General features: G+C 40.4%; 1 protein-coding gene across 1 annotated transcript in view; it reads right to left on the bottom strand.

The window, feature by feature from the left end:
• HIVEP3 (HIVEP zinc finger 3) overlaps window positions 1–17646 on the bottom strand; it is a 2131558-nt gene that overhangs the window by 1050303 nt on the left and 1063609 nt on the right. Inside the window, exon 5 of the mRNA XM_086956857.1 lies at window positions 13258–13443. The gene's annotated coding sequence lies outside the window, so the exon portion shown is untranslated. The remainder of the gene's footprint in view (window positions 1–13257; window positions 13444–17646) is intronic.

Here is a 17646-nt window from a genome sequence, read left to right as displayed (position 1 = left end):
CTTTCCCTGTGAGGCGTCCACTCCTGGGCACCCCCAAGGTGGAGGCCAGGCATCCTTAGCGTTGTGGGGCCGTTGTGGAGATTAAGCAAGCTATTGCCCAGAGTTGCAGAGTGGGACTCCATGATTGGAATAGGCACCGAGGCGAGAATTATCAGGTCCGTGGAATTTTTGAGCCCAAGACCCGCCGAGGCGGCGAATTGAACCCTGGTCCCGGGCTAGACCTCTGCATCAGGGTCTGCCGCTCTAACCATTGAGCCACACTTGAAAGAGCTGATCACTTATTATCTACATAGAGTTGCAATAAAGTTTCTCGTCCCTATGATGAGTGGCCAACGCAGCGCCACCTGAACTGTAGATACTCCACTTCTTATGCGTATCAATTTCATAAGTATTTGGCAATTATACACTGTAGTAGAAATCTAGGCACTTGGAGATATGTTAAAGGGAACTCATAACAGATCAGCAGATATGGACTGTTTGCAAAAGACTACTTTGCATTATCATACAAAGTAAGTTCCTTTTTATTATTGACTATATGCGGTTATTGGTGTTAGGATGTGACAGGGTGCCTATCTGAAGGCTACCTAAAAGAAGAACATCATCTGCCTTTTCATAATGTAGAGATGTTGAGTACAGCTCTTAACCATGTTTGGTAGACATCACCCGTCCCCACTTACAATACTTATACCTGCCAGTTGCCTCTAAAGAGCACAAGGGGTAGTGGACTACAATGGTAATTTGGGCCTGGTAATTAGCAGGCTGTTACTTTCACAGAGGTCGTGTTTCTATTGGGGGCATCACACTTCTTTTTTCCTTAGGTTCTTAGTAAATGTGGCTTGTTTCAGTGGGTGAAACATGGAGAGATTTGCCATAAGTATAGAAAATATCATATAAATATTTCCCAAGTTGAGGGAAGGTGGCATTAGTAAAAAAAACACTTTATGCACAAAAATGGAACTTATACAGTCAGGGCTGGTGAAATTTTAAAATTTCTAAAATGCACATGTGAATGCAGAAATTCTGACAACATGGTGGAATTACCATGGTTGTGTAATTTCAGAGTAAATGATAAAAAGCCACTCATGGTCAGTCGTGCTAGACCCGGTAATATTCACAGGTTGAGGCAGGGCATGATGGAGCGCAGGCCGGATACAGGGACCAGGTTAGTCCAGCTGAAAAAGTTACATTCTGAGAGTCTGGTGCTGAGAGTTCAGTTCACGGTGGAAGGGGCTGCGGGAAGAGCATCGCAGACAGGGACAGGGTGTGGTCCTATGGCCGGAGCTTCCACCTTTGGGACTCGGGAACCAGGTTTGAGTCTTTGAGACAGCTGTACATCCCGTGAGTCTGAGCAAATCACTTAATTTCCCAGCGCCTAAAAAAAGTAATGTGTCCTTGTGTAATGTAACTGGTGCTCATATAAAGCGCTCTAAAACCTTCGGGTCGATTTTGCGCTATGTAAAACTGCAAAAAAAAAAGAAATATACACTTTGGAACGAGCCTAGGCAATTTATGAGTCTTGTATGTTTCAGGAAACACTCCTGCAATTCTTTGTAAATCTTTAAGAATTCAGATTTCTGCTCCAAAGGTAGAAAAGACCCTCCTGTATCAGAGTTCCTACTTTTGAACTTTGGGTTAACGTGAAGGAGGACCAGAGCCGAGGAGCAGGGTGCATGCAACATGTGTAATGCTCTCAGAGCTGGGTCAGGTTTCAAGAAACAGAAGCTTTTCCCAATATAAGTGATTCTTCATCAGAAGTCCCCAGCCTGTAACCAAGAGGTCAACAGGAGGCTGGCATATAAAGCGCAGCTCCTGAAAGTCAGCCGAGTCATTGGGTTTCTTCAGATAGTCGAATATAGAGTGCCCGTCTTTTAATGCCCCCGGGACAGTGCCATCATTTTCCCGCAAATCCATTAGAGTGACTTTTTACTCTAATCTTGCTTGGCTTGATTGCAGTGAAATCAAACCCCTCTTCAGGGATGAGAACGAGCAGAACCAGGGCTGCTGATCACGAAGAAAGTGTCAACTTAATCTTTTTTTAATGTTTAATAGTGAGTCAGTGAAATCTCTCAAGAGTCTTATTATGGGTACTTCTCTTCCCAAAAGCAAAGCTGCCCCTTTGGCCCAAGCCACTTGTGACAACTTCAGCCTTTTCAGGCAACAGAAGTTTACATGCCGTGATTTCAATGCCCGTAATATAATACTTGGAAGCGAAACTACAAATCCCAATATGCAAAGCACGAATAGCCCCAAAGCCTGAGCTGGCTGAAGCTGTCCGGTGCTACTTAATAAAACATTTTTAAATGCTGACAAAGCAATGCGCAGGGAGCCAATCATAATGCACAATTACCAACAAATATGGAAGTTCAATGGAAACTGACTAACATACATACAGGGATAAATATCACAGAACAAATGTCTCACATAAACCTTGCATCAGCACCTAATGAAGTGCATCAGAGGTGCACAGGATAATGTGCAGCTGGGGGCACAAACTGTTCTGTATCAGAAAAGCACAGGGATCACTGAGTGATGCGCCAACAGGGAGCACAGGACAATGCAAGACAGAGGAGCAATAATGCATCATGTACCACTAAGGGGTGCGCCTCAAGAAAGCACTGGGTCTTGCCAGGGCCGGACTGGCAACCCAAAGCAGCCCTGGCAATATTGACGGACCAGCTCCCCTGCTGCTTTTGCGGGCCTGTATAGCAGCACCGCTGCAACATTGCCCCCCCTGACATTGAGGCCCATGTCAAATATTACATCGGGCTACTTGTCGCTCGAAGTAGAACTAGCAGTTGTGACAGGGAAACGGATAATGGAAAAGCTGAATGAAACAAAAAAAGGTACATGCATAGGATTGGAAGAGAGGCCAACGTGTTGAGAGAGATAACAACTGTACTGAGTAAATACTATTAAAAGTTGGTGATAATTTAGATGTAGAGCAGGGACATTCCGTACTTCCCTAAATTAGTCCTTGTTGCCCAGTGGTTTTCAATCCTGTGGCTGCTGGGTAGTCCAAGTCTAAAGGGGTATCTTCAGTTACTATTGACTTTTTAGCCAATGCCATGTTGCATGCTGGATTTGTGAGGTAATACCTATAATATTATAAGTGAAACTATAAGTCCCAGAAAGCAACATGGTGTTAGCTTAAAATCCACCCTTAACTAAACGTCTTACAGATGATACTGGGGCACATGGCAGCAATGCAACACTAGACAAAATTGGCAGCAATTTAACTCTTTACCATAAATGCGTGTCATCCTTGTTTGCGTAACATTTTCTCAAATATTTGTTTTGCTTTTGTCTTCATTGTCAAACTCAAGATTGTGAGGCACCATATTAGATACAGATATCAGTTATTTTTTTTTTAAAGACCTGTTTGCCACATGCCCATGTTATGAGTTTGGGCTTCAGCTCGCTAACATGAAAAGTTCTGCTGGCTAAAAAGCAGAGTGTGCCATAAACATTCACACATAATGTACTGCCTCTTTGCATCAAGGGACTGGGTAACATTCTTCTACACAGCTTTAGCACCACATTTTTCAGCAGGCGGGGATGTCTTGCAATTTATAATTTCAAAAGATGTTATTGTTATAAACAAGCAAATGAAGAGTTGTCTTGCAATTTAAATGCAAGACATAGAAAACGAGAGATGAAAAGTGCACTAAAAAATGAAAAAATTGAACAAATTTTGCAAAAATTGTCCCACACTTCGTTATCTCCATTCTCAATTAGATTGCCTTAACTAGTCTTTTTTGCCAAATTATAGGCTAAAGAGTGTCCTGTGATCCCCGATAACGAGTTATACAACAGTAAACCGTTAAAAGAACTGTGGTCAGTACCATAGATAAAGGGTTACACCAAGAGGCAACCCACCATACCAATTAACTGCAGGCTATTAACTAGTGGTTCGGATGGTTTCATTCATAAACAAACAATTTATTTGCGGGTAAATTAATGTTTCCCTGAGAATTAATCACATCATCAAAAACATGTAAACTATTTGTGGGATAAATTAATGCATCTCCACAAATGTAGATTATTGTGAATATGAGGATAGTATTAAAAGGACTAGTTTGAAAACAAGGTCAAAAAATCATACAATCTTTTTCTTCAATTGAATAAAACATTTTCTGTTTTGTGTGTTATTAGGTTGTTTCGTCAAAACAGATAGAAGAAATACCTTTAAACGGCTCTGCACTTACATGGACACACAAAGAAACGCACTCTGGGTTTTAATGCTCTTATTAGAACACTGGAATGTTGAGATGTCCTCTGAAGACAATGGAGTTGATCCTGGCTTATAATGCCTGCGATAAGCCTTCTGCTCCAGCATTCCACTGTGTGTCTTCATGTTTATGCCTTTTTAATTTAGAACATTCTACACTAAGTGGGTGTAATGTTCTAATAGCCTTATATCCCTTCTGCTGGGGGCTGTACTAGTTGTTAAAGGCCCTCTCCCTCATTATAAGCCCAATCATGTGGCTCGGGCCTATAACTCTGTGTTGTGTTATGCATTGTATAACATTTCATTTGCATTGTATTACATGCCATTGTATTCGCCTAGGCAATGGGGAAGTTCTAGAGTGTAGGGATAGGGTTGCCTGGAGGAGTTGGAGATGCTAACTGGAAGGGCTGGTTCTGTCAACTGCAATACTTACCGTTGGAGTTCCAGTACGTACTAATTATACTTGAAAAGAAACATTTCGACAACGAGAGATACTTTACAAAACTGGTGATGAGTTGAGCTGAACACCATTAAATATTGCTACGCAAGTGTTATGAGCAGAATTTTTCGGAGTGTGTAGAGTAAGGAGGGACTATTACCACTCCTAGGAGAACTGCCTTTCTGGGCCTTTTCTTTATGGTTGTTATGCTATAAAAGCAGCCCCTTACCATCGTGGATAGACAATTACCATGTCATATTGTTCGAAAACCTCCATCTTTCGCTGCTTCTTGGAATGTCCAGCTCATGATAAGACCATTGCTCTTCAACGTCTGAGGCTCCCCGTGACTTGTACGTGAACACACTCAACTCTGAAGGACAAAATGTCAGCCCACGTTGCCAACCTATATACGGTATAACATGTTTAGTAAGGGTTTGAGCCTATGCTCCTCTTTGCATTAATGTAGATAATTATAACCACACCGAAGCTATTATTTTTTTGTTATGGTACCAAATGAAATAATAGCTTTGGTGTGGTTAAAATGACCTACATTAATGCGAAGAGGAGCATACGCTCAAACCCTTACTAAACTGTTACGAACACGAGGCTGGAAAGGTCCAGTGCCTCGAGTAAAGCTCCTCTTAAGAAGCTCTAACTATATACATGCGATATCATCCAGTCTTCGGATCTCTGGACCTTCCCTCAATCCTCATATGTTATAATATGTGAGCTGGAGGGTTCCATTTTTGATCAGGTATTTATTGAAAGAAGCGCCTGTGTCGAACTTCTGCCGCTGGCTGTACTGGTTGTTAAAAGCCCTCTCCCTCTTCATAGGCCCGAAAATGTGGCTCAGTCCTATAACTCTGTGTTGTGTTATGCATTGTATATAATTCCATTTGCATTGTATTACATGCCATTGTATTCGCTATGCTCTCCATCTACCAGGCAACAGGAACGTTCTTGAGTGTAGGGATAGGGACAGGTGCCTGGAAGAGTTAAAGAAGCGATCTGGAAGGGATGGTTGTGGTGACTGCAATACTTACTGTTGGTGTTTCAGTACGTACTTATAAAACATGGAAAGAAACATTTCGACGAGTATGCACAACACTTTTTTAGACCAAGAATATATACCCCTTAATGCCTAATATTTAAGAGTCCATCTGAGTGAAATGCTAAAGTTGAAATATGCCAGAACCACCATGGGGAAACCAATGTAAAGTCTAGTTTTGTGGTAACGTACCAGCATCACAACAATAATAGTACAAATCTGCATTATCACATAATTCTAGTGATTTCAAAGAAGTGGTACTGCTCTCAGACTACTTCATCTTTATGAGGTTTGTCCCCTATAATTCGTCACGTGATGTCATTTGGAAGTCAACACTGATCTTCCTTTGAGGAAGAACGTTCATCATAAAGCAGTATAGTCTGCTACTGAGGACGTTTGCGGTTATTAAATGGCCTCTTCCTGAGTTATAAGTAAGCCCCAGCTGTAGGCAAGCATCTTTAATTAATGAAATAGGCTAAGAAGAAAGGTAAATAGAACATTCAGGTCATGGAGGGCATGTATCTTGCTCAAAAACTTAAACTATCCTGTGGTGTAAAAGCCTCAAGAAGTGCCTCTACCTCTTGAAACCACTCATCCTTAACAAAAAGAAAACTTGTCACCGAGCCTTCGCCCCCGTTGCCCCAAAGATATGGGACTCTCTTCCACTGGAAGTACTCAGAATCTTCTCAACAAAGGTGTTCAAATTGGAAGCCAAAAGATTCCTAATGAACAAATTCTTACCCTAAGAGGGATAGGCTCACTTGCCTGTTGACATTGTTCCTACTTCCATCGTACCTCCATTTGATATGGCTCTTCTTTACTAAAAACTGTGACCCCCCTTGTTGCCTGCTTACACTTGTTTATTGTATTACCCTCCTGGGTGCAATTGTCCTGTAATCTTTGACCATTCCTCTTTCTTTTTTTTCCCTACTTCATGTGGTTATTGCATTTATGTCCTTCCTCCCATTATATTGTAAAGCACTCTGATATCCCTCGGGATCTTGTTCGCGCTATATAAAAATTTATAAATAAATAAATAGAACATTCAAGTCATGGAAGGCTGAATCATCTAACCCAGGTTTCCCAAACTGTGGGGCATGCCAATTTTTGATGGGTCATGAAAGTCCAAGCAATATATAAAGATGCCTTTAAATTATGTATTTATCTTATCACATTTTCTGGCTTCAAAGCCAGAGGTCAAATGTCAGGCTTTGCCTTATTCTGAATACTTTTTAACATGGGAATTGGTGTTTAAAACACCTCTTGCTTTGCAGTCAGAGAAATAAAAATAAAGTGAAATATATAACAATCTTGTTGGTGTACATGAAGTGTGAATGAAAAGGCTGTAGGTTGTCAATCTTTTTGAAACACACAAAATGGAAATACCTGTAAATGAACTGCACACATTCAGTAGTTAGGAATGAAAACATGAAACACTATTTTTTGTAATTTTGAAGTGCGATGGAAATAAAGACTTTAATAGGATCAGAACATATCAGGACACTTTACTTGGTGATGCACAAATAATAAATATTCACTCAAAGCAGATTTCCACACATCATTTGTGCGCTGTATAGTTTTATCAGTAAAACTTTGTGCAAATTTTGTGATCGTTTCAATAATCAATGTGTTGTTTGTAAATGGCAATGCGCTACCACACAATGCTTTAGTTGCACCAAACAAATTGCCTGCCTCAAGGCCTTTGAAGCTAGGTGGGTCGCCTAAGTCTTTCCTACTAAAAAGAGGATCATGCTTCTAAAATGTTTGGGATAGACTGATTTAAAGTAAACAGGTAGAAATAGAAAAGTTTAGGTTGACGCCCTCTATCAGCTATTACTAGCTTGCCTTCACTCTTCTGTTTTTTAAAGAAGTAAGGTATAGTCCAATGCTTTAATTTTACTGAGAAAAGGAAACATAACATTCTGTATGCCTTCACCCTTAGCTCGGCTTTCTTTCAAAAGCAGAGAGAAATCCACTGGAAACAACATAAATATAGATACAGTGTGAACTAAATCTTTAACATATGTTTTCCGAACTGTATATCGTTGAGAGGTTCTGTAGAGTTGTAGTTTTTTTGTGATGCTAAATACAGGGTTTTCAGTTCCCTAAAACAACAAAAGTGAATGCTAACAGTGCCGCACCTCACTACCCACAAGCCTGCCCCAGCGTATCACTTGGAAGAGGTTATGATTGAGAAATATTCTCCTTTCCAAACATAAAAGTTCAATTGCTGGCAACAGCCTGAAAATAAATAGTAAAAGTGAATTTTGTAGGAAAGGGTAGAAAAATATAGCATGAGAACATTAAGACATATACGTGTTTTTATTTTTATTTTCCTGTGCGATAAGCTATAAAGACACACCTATGTTGTGTGTCTTTTTTTCCCTTCATATAGTTCATTCTGCTGGATATGAGAGATATTCTATGGATTTCAAATATCTTCTGCAAACCCATCAAGATTCAAGAGTAATCTGATGTGACCCAAGTATGGTTGGAAGTATTAATACTATACAAGCCAAAATTTGTACTAAGGGAGTGTGAAGTTTTCTTTTTTTACCAGCTTTCAAAAAGTTCTATGGAAGTTCAATGGAAATCTTTGCATCTTCACAAAGTTTTACTCTTTTCATCATGTTTGACAATCATTAATTTTAGACTATATAATGTCACAAAAGGGAAACTGTCAGAAAAAAATTCTGCCCACAAAGAAAAAACGACAGTCTGCAAAACAAATAATTTATCAAGAAACAAAGGCTGTATGCTTTTTCCACCTTGGATGACCATTCTCTTAATGCACTGAAATGTATCTCACAGTGCACCGAAAAATGCTGCATGGGCTAAGGCAAAGCAAACAGGGGACTCACACCCTGTGCAAACAATTTTGAAAAACAACAGCCTCTCCTTTTATATTGCCTCAATATGATATGAATCTCCAGCAGCAACCTATCAGGAGACCAAACAGATAAAGAGCTGAGAGTGAAAATTCCTCAGCACTCAGCGACAACATCTATGATCCATATGTTGTAGTATTCTAAGGTAAATTCAATACAGAAAGAGAAGGACATCTTAGGAATAAGGAGAGGAGGTATTGGCTGACTCTAGAGGGGTGGAACATATCTAAATTTCCCTTGAAGAAAACACTAAGAAATTGTGCATCACTACCATACCACGCCTACAAGTCAGAAGTTTCAATTTGTGATCCTAAGTAATCTAGTTTATGTTGGTCCACAGCCATCTAACAAGATTTAGGTGAATAAACAAAGTGGTAGTTTGATTGTTTAAACTTTTTTAATAAAAATTTATAAAGTAGAATTGAAAATATGTACCTCGGTTTTATGATCAAACTATAAAAATATAGATCATTTAAAATGATCTAGTATGATTATCTGCATCACAGAAATCAGAGCTCACTCACAGACAAATGAACATGGAGATAATCATTGATTCAGGGTGTTAAGGAGGAGGTAGCTCTGATCATCCTAAAGGGTTCAATTTCAGTATTTTTAGAAAATGCATATCAAGCATCAAATACATTTAGCTGCACCAGGAACAATTTGTAAATTGGAGGATGTATGCCAGATAGTGCACTCACACATCCTGAGCAGTAAACTGCTTGTGGCATAAGAGCAATTGTAATTGTATTATTCAATCCAATGGCATTCATATTATACCTAGGCACACAAGACTATTCTCTTTTGTAACACATTCTCTGTTTACCTTGTGAAGAACAAACCCTATTCTCATGCTTTCTTATAGAACACTAACTAATTGGATCACAGTCTCTGAGGGCTCCATAAAACACCCAAAAGCAAGTGGTATATAAACATAGATCATTTAGTTCATTTGCTGAAGGTAAAGAATGTGCACATTTTTCAAGTGAGCACAGAAAGTGAATTGCCCCATTTTACAAGCTTATTTAGAGAGAGCAGTCACCTTCCCATCGATGACTTAGTGCCTCCAAATATTAGATTTGATTAGAGGGATGGAGTGGTCTTAGATACTAAACTGATTCTTCTTATATTAGAACATTGGAATGTTGGGTGCTCCATTGAAGACAATGGAGTGCTTCAGGCTTCTAATGGCTGGTACAAGTCCAGAGCATCAACATTCCAATGTTTAACAAAGGCCTCATGGTGCCTGAGAGGATTTCAATCCCCTCTGGCTTCATGAGACCTTTGTTTTCAAAGTAGAACATTTTACCCTACCCTCTGGGGTAGAATGTTCTAATAGCCTTAGAGCCCTCCATAGTGGGCTCTACCGGCCATTAAAGGTCCACTCCTTCGTTAAAGGTCCTTGGCTTTAACGCTGGAGTGGGCCTTTAATAGCCGGTAAAAGCTATATTATGCTACAGAGCTTATGACTATGTGGTTCATAGTGAGTGGTGTAAAATTCCATCTGTTTTGGACCAGAAGCAATGAAGGCTTTAGAGAAACAAGCAGTATTCTCTTTTACATGAAGGATTTGCATATCATTATATTTCACTAAGTAAGTGGGTCCATTGAACTGCATTGGGCATGCACTTAGAACAGAGACTTGACTGTAATTGTAATTTGATGCATTCTTTGTTGCAAAAAGCCCCGAAGGAGAGTGTATAGTTTTAGGAAGACATCTTCTGCTGTCATGACTCAAGAAGAGATACATTAAAAACATTTTTAAGTGAAGGCCCCCAAGGATACAAGGATATTTGTTACATTCACAACAGCCTTGAGTTCTGGCATGAACACTAGGTAGGTGAGTCTGCCTTATTTTGAATGACAACAAAAGAGGAAAGACCTTGTCTGCTTCATAGAGGGCTAAGTGCAGAAAATCCTTCTTGTTAAATATCTTCAATCACTGTCATCTAAAAATGTAATCTGTCATGTTGGGTGGTGGGGCTTTGGAAAGTCAGGTATGCTCAAACACCTGCAATCAAGATGGCCGGGAAGTGCCCTACTTGAATATTGCAAATACGCAGAATTTGCTCCACTTTAAGATTTCACAATTGTATGTTAAGCCACTGGTCTCTTCCACACAGCTGCAGGAGGCTGACTTCCCACATTTTGAAACTTTTTCAGCTTTAACCACATTTTAATGTACATGCTTATATGGATTGCAGAAGACTGTGAATCAATCTTCTCTTATCCTACTTAAATTGAAGCAGTCTTCTCAGCGAGACATACTTCAAAGATCTGGTTAAATGCAACCAACCTCAGATGTTCCTGTGCCCAGTCTACATAGCTCAGCACCTTCAAAGCACAAACTGCAGATGGCCTTTCTTATCTTCTACCACACAAATGTAGTTGTCTTGAACGTTTGCTTTTTTCTAATATATTGCAGCCTCCAACAAATGACAATAGCTTATTGTAGCATCCCAATCACATGTCCTACATCAATAGTGACACAAAGATTTGCTAAAAAAGAAACATATTGTGGTAACAGCATTGCAAACTGTTCAAAACTATTTGTGATGTCTTCTTGGTGACAGAATTTCAACTTTCTGCTCCAAGAATATCAAAACTATCACATGCTAAAAAGCAGTTATTAAGACAGTTGTCTTCCTTTACCTTAGGCCTAATGTGTAATAGGTCTAACTCTATTGCTCAGCAATTTCGTGTGCATTTCTATATAAAGTGCTATCATTAATATAGAGAAATGCCCCACTGTAACGAAAATATACTCATAGAGAGCACAGACAAGTAATTAGCAGATGAAATAATTTGTTGAAGCACTATCAGAACAATTGAATGTCAGGAGCTCCATTGAAGACAAGGGAGTGCTCCCGGCTTCTAATGGCCAGTAGAAGCCAGGAGCTCAAACATTGCAATGTCTCTTCACTGCTGTTGCTGTGAACAAAAGACCTCACAGAGCCCGAGGGAATTTCAGTCCTGTTGGGCTCAGTGAGGCCTTTGTTTTACAAATTAGAACATTCTGCCTTCTAGGGTGGACTGTTCTAATAACCTTAGAGCCCTGCATAGTGGGCTCTACCAACGATTAAAGGCGCGCTCTCTTGTTATAGGCCCTCGCCTTTGGCTCAGGCTTTTAACGCTGGAGCGGGCCTGTAATAGCCGGTAGAGCTCGCTATGGCATACTTTAAGGTTATATAACATCTACAGGATAACGGTGCTCCATAACCTTCACCATTGTACTAACGCAGTAGGGGGAACACTAACTGCAATATAACTGCTTTGGAAACTTTTTTGAAATGTTGAGTTACTGAACTGCAATTCTCTGATACGCCCCTTGCCAAGCGGTGGTGATTGTTATGCTAACTGCTATTTCAACACTGATACTACAAAATGTTTATTATGATGTCAAGCATATATTGAATAACTTTAATCTGCACTTGTATTTATGCAACTTGATGTACAGTTGACTTATTTTATAAAACAAACGTGGTTGTATATACTTTGATCCTTTTTTTATAATAAAGATAATTTGTTTTAAAAAGTCATCACAAGGGCCATGTTTTCCGTATTGGTGAGAGCCCAAGAAAGGAAATGGCTGAGTATGTGAATACCATTCCCACATGATAGAGATTCGGTAGCTCTTGAATATGCATTCTGGGCTTGCAAGGAATGGCCGGAATTGTTTCACTGCAGCTGTGTTGCACCATATCTAGCGTTTGAAGTGATATGAGAACTACCAGGAATATGTGGAGGGGATTAAAAGGAGTAACTTGGAAACAAGCCCAAGAAAAAATCATACCAATGCTTTCATTTCAAAGGTATAAAGTTATAGATCGGCTGCTGGTTTCCATGTTTATATAGACAGTCTATATGAATAGAAGAATCACTTTGAGATGGCTCAGCACTTACATGGACACACAACAAACAGCACCTGGTTTTCAATGTCCTTAATCTGTAACCTTTCACTGGGACTTTAGTTAAACCCACAAAAAAGAATATAATATATATTACACTGGGGGCCCTAACACCAGTGCATTTAGAGTTAGGTCAGTCTTTCCAGAGGAAAGGCATTGCTTGTTTGCTTAAGAACTTTGGCGCCATTTGACGAAACTGCACAACACTTTAAAAGAAAGTTCATCCACTTTGGTTCCTTTGTGGAAAGTTTCATTCTGATCAGTCAAGCAGGGGCAAAAAAGGGAGGGAGGTGTTCCAAAAAGGTAGGATTTTCAATTATAATTCTCATAGGAAGGATGCGATACAGAAAACAATTGATGAACAAATTACACTACATTTAGCACAAAATCACAACTTTATTATGTTTTTTTTCTGATGTGTTAATTTGTTCAGCCATTTTTAGGAATTAGTGTTTAAAGAGGTGCTTTGGTTCTTCAAAAAGGGTTAGCTCTCCGAAAAGGTTAGGCATATGTGGACAGACTGTACCACGGTACTCCCACTGTACCAAAAATTATAAAAATAGGCACTTTGATTGGCTGTAGAAACTTTTTCCTATGTCTGCCATTACGGTGCCATGGTATGGAAAAGATCTGATTATTATTTATTTATTTTTTTACAAAGTTTTATATAGCACAAACCTGACCCGAAGGTATCGGGTATCAGAGTGTTTTACATAGCATCAGTTGCTTTACATGAGGACACATACCTTTTTTGTTAGGCATGGGGAGATTAAGTGATTTGCCCAGAATCACAGGATGTTCAGCGTCATAGCCAAGACTTGAACGAGGTCGACCGCCCTAGCCGTTAGGCCAATTCATCTCCCCGGCAGCATGGCAGCATTTTCTCAGATGTTGCGCCTGTCAATTCAGGACTCAGGGACTGAGTCCCAGTCCTGAAAAAGAATGAAAGGACACATAAAGGGGACATGTGGGCACACCCTGACCAGAAGGCCATTTAAGTTAAACTTAAAAAGAAATGTTTATGTTTGTGACTACCAGTGTTCCAGCTACTGGAACTGTGGTATTCAGCAAGGCCTCAGTGTGGTACTGCGGTGCTGGTACAATAGTACTTAAAAAAACTTTTGAAATAATTATAAGGGTCTGGTCAAAAGTCAGTGGCAGTGGTCAACCACCACTGCGCAGGTCATATGCCAGAAACAGTGTGGGTTGGCTACGAGCAATGGGTTGGGTGCAGGGCCAACCCACCAATGTACATGGATGAGGGCTGAGTGCAACAAGTGGTCGTCAGTTCATGCAGGGGAGTTGGCTGGTTATGGGGATTTGGCTCAGGGCTGGCTGAAGGCATTGTGCATTGGGTGTTGTCCACTCAAGGGGAGCTGGATACAAGGCATGGCTAGTTGCCAGGGCTTTGCCTAACCTCCCCATCCCCACTGCACATGAATGAACGCTGTGCCCTGTGTGTGGGTTAGGCTCCCCCAAGAGGTTGGGTACAGGGCCTGACCTGTGGCCACATCCCCACTGTGTATGGCTAAAGATGTGAGCAGTGGTGGGGTTCACCGCAAATTGCCCAATGGGCTTAAGCAGATGCGCAAATAAGAATATGATTAAAAAAAAGAATTCTGTGAAAAAAATCAAAGGTTAAGGTGGCATTATTGTTAGTTGTTGAATTAAGATAAAATGTAATTTTAAAAGACTAAACTTCATCCGTTATAATTTAGTGAACTAACTATAATCTGTGCCCATCACTTGCAGCTCATGACCTCACTTAATACAGCACTCATGACATGTTAAATTATATTATTAATGGCATCCCTGATGACATCTCAAATGACTTCATTTATGACATCACGGACAATGATTGTGAGTGCCCTATAGACTTTGTGGATTTACCTGTTATTCAATGCCATTATGCCCCAAGGACTGAACATACGCTTTACAAATACAAGATAGATAGATAGATAGATAGATAGATAGATAGATAGATAGATAGATATTGCTGTAGCTATACGTTCCAGAGGCACAGCTGCATCGCTTTAGTTATGGTTGTACCCCATAGAAAATCCCCTTTTCTACAATAAATAAATTTGCGACGCTTTGACTAATCTGCTTAAAACTTGGGGGAAATAGGCTGGGGCATAGCTTGGTCAGTAAGACTGGGAGGTGTCGGCTTCAGGTTTTCTGACAATCAGGTGCAAAGTGTTTAAATACATTATACATTATAGGACCAGCAGGGTGCATGAGAGGGGCCTAAGGGGCGGTGGAAAGGGAGGGGAATGCAGGTTGGTAGGAGTGCTAAGAGAGAAAGCACAATATTATGTAAAGTAAACAATATAGAGGGAGACAGCGTATGCACGTTTTTTTATGTGTATGTAGTGACCTCTCACAATACCCGACTATTTATCATAAAATACATTTATTGGCGGGGCTGTAACACCCCAAACTCCCCCCACCCCACCCCCCAATGAAGCTACGCCCCTTGAAATAGAAAGCATGCCGTATTTGGTGGCGATCAATTAACAAGCAATTTTTAAGTAGGTTCCAAAATAGGTGACTTGGCGCAAATAGAATGTGACTTCTAATTGTAAATGTTTATACATTTTTAACCACTCTGAACAAATGTTCATCAAAATTTCATGTAACCATAGGCATTTAAGCAGCCGGTATCCTTTTGGTGAAAATCTGCCCAGCAGTTGCGGAGATAAATGCCACAATGCCAGCGAGCATGGCACAAGTGAAAGTAGATACACTCTTCAATACACAAGTTGAAGACAAAATGGAACAGCACGCAGGTACAATGCAATATGTATGCACACTGGGCACCCGTACGGGGTTATCCTCTCAATGTACAAAAACATAGGGAAGAAAAAACACAAAAAGAAATAAAGCACACAGGAGAGCCAATGCTACATTATTCATATGTGGGCATTTATGCCTGTTTGTATATAAGCATCTAGCCCTGGCCTAAATGACAGGCGTGTGCAAAATGAGTAAGTAAATAAATAAATAATTAACAATAAAACCATTAGCCCCTAACCTCCCAGGTCTGGCCAGGAACAGGACAGCATTAGACAGCCAAGCCCTTACCCCCTCCTCCCCTTCACAGCCTTGCCTAAGGGCCGGGGAGGTGTGATGTGTGTCCAAACCTTTTCGACTTGCCTGTAAAAGGAAGGGAATTTGATTCTAAAATGTAGAAAGAGTGACAGTGTATTCATCCAGATTGCTGGACTCTGCCCCTGTGAATGACACATCCCTTCCCCATTTGACAAAGTGTTGGGGTTTTGCTCTCTGTTCTTTCCTCCCTTATCTAAGTTGGGAATGAAACTGAATACAAGGGTTTTGGGGAAGAGGCGTTTAAACACAACCCCTTTGCAGTAGGCGTGGGCAGGGGGCTTGGAAATGTCCTACTAACCATCTTGACTTGCCCAGAGACAAGGGTTGGTTTAAAAAAAGCTCATGGAGCATCAGTGTGCTTATTTTGTAAGCCCATCTTTTCCCAATTGGCGCATCCATAGCAGTCTGACATCCTAGCGCGCACGGACACTCCATTCTGGAGTAACCATGTGCTTTAGAAATATGATAACATAACATGGCAAGGCTAGCTGTGGCATTGAGGGCGCATACTACCCATGCCTTTGGGCAAATAAGGTGCAGTAATTAAAAAATAACCTTTCACCTTTAGCAAGGTGGGAGGTAGTGGCCTCTAATAGCCCATCCCAAAGCATTTATGGGAACCCCACCACCTCAGAACATTTCACAAACATCGAAAGAGATACAAAAAGCAATTGAGCACAGTGATTGTAAGGTGGAAAAGAAGCAACCCATCAATTACCAGGCTTTATATTTTTTTCTCCTAATGTTTTACATAAAACCAAAATTTAGGGAAGGTGTGTAAGATGAACCCAAAGGTGTGTTACTGGTGCTACCCATTACAACTAACCCCACTAACATCATCACTTTTATCGCCACCATTACCACCAACGTTACTCCCACCACAGCACAATTACCACAACCACTACCATTATCAGTCGCCATTTCCAGTACCATGATTGCAACCAGTGTTACTAACACCACCATTATCATTACCACCATTTCCACCACAATGATTAATGCCACTTCAAACACCATTACCAACACCATTACCACCGCCATTACAATCACCATCATTACCACCATTAGCATCGCCAGAATCATTACCAAAAGCATCATTACCACTACCACCAGGAGAAGTGCACCACTATTTTCACCTATACCACTACCACCACCATCTTCACCACCACGACTACCACCATTACCACCAACTACATTAAAACATTATTACCACTCCCATCATTACCCTTGCCACCTTCTGAACCATAAGCATGATTATTATCAGAAGTACCATTGCCACCAGGAACCCAGCATTGCCACTACCACACCTAGTATCATACATCAACATACCCACGATAATACATCCCCACAACCACAGTTGTATGCCAACACACCCACCATTATACCTCCACAAAACCAGTAAATGTTCACACAAGCAATATCATAGGCCACAACATCAACCATCATACACACACAGTATGTTTTGCAACCAGACACGTAATTAAACATCACACAACCAACATGATGACAAAACATCCACCAACATACATCAGTATAAACTTCATATGCCACAACCTCACCATAGGCAAACACAACCAACATCATAAAACATAATTATACAACACACTCACCATTAAATGTTTACCAGAGCACCACCATATACCAAAACATAAAAAACACAATATGCCAACAGAGCCACCATCGTACATGCACACAGTGAAAACATACATCACGTAACTAACAATATAGAATCAACAATACTTTCAAACCAACAACATAATGCACCCAAAATCATACATCCACACAACCAACCTCCTACATGATAACACCCACCATCATACTCTTTGTAATTTCTACTCTTGCGCCCTAAAATATGAGTTTCCTGCCGCATAGAAAGGTAGGTTATTGTCTGTAGTCCTATATTAGATGCATCTGCTCTGAAGAAGATGTGGTTAGTAGTCTGCCAATGTTGGTCCCTCTGAATGGGAGTTGTGCAGTTCTGGTTCTTTCAGCCGTGTTAGACTCCAGTTCAATGTGATGTTCATCTT

This window comes from Lissotriton vulgaris, chromosome 2_1, assembly GCF_964263255.1.
Source record: "Lissotriton vulgaris chromosome 2_1, aLisVul1.2, whole genome shotgun sequence".
In the NCBI taxonomy this organism is placed as follows: domain Eukaryota; kingdom Metazoa; phylum Chordata; class Amphibia; order Caudata; family Salamandridae; genus Lissotriton; species Lissotriton vulgaris.
This window is presented reverse-complemented; position numbering and strand designations above follow the sequence as displayed.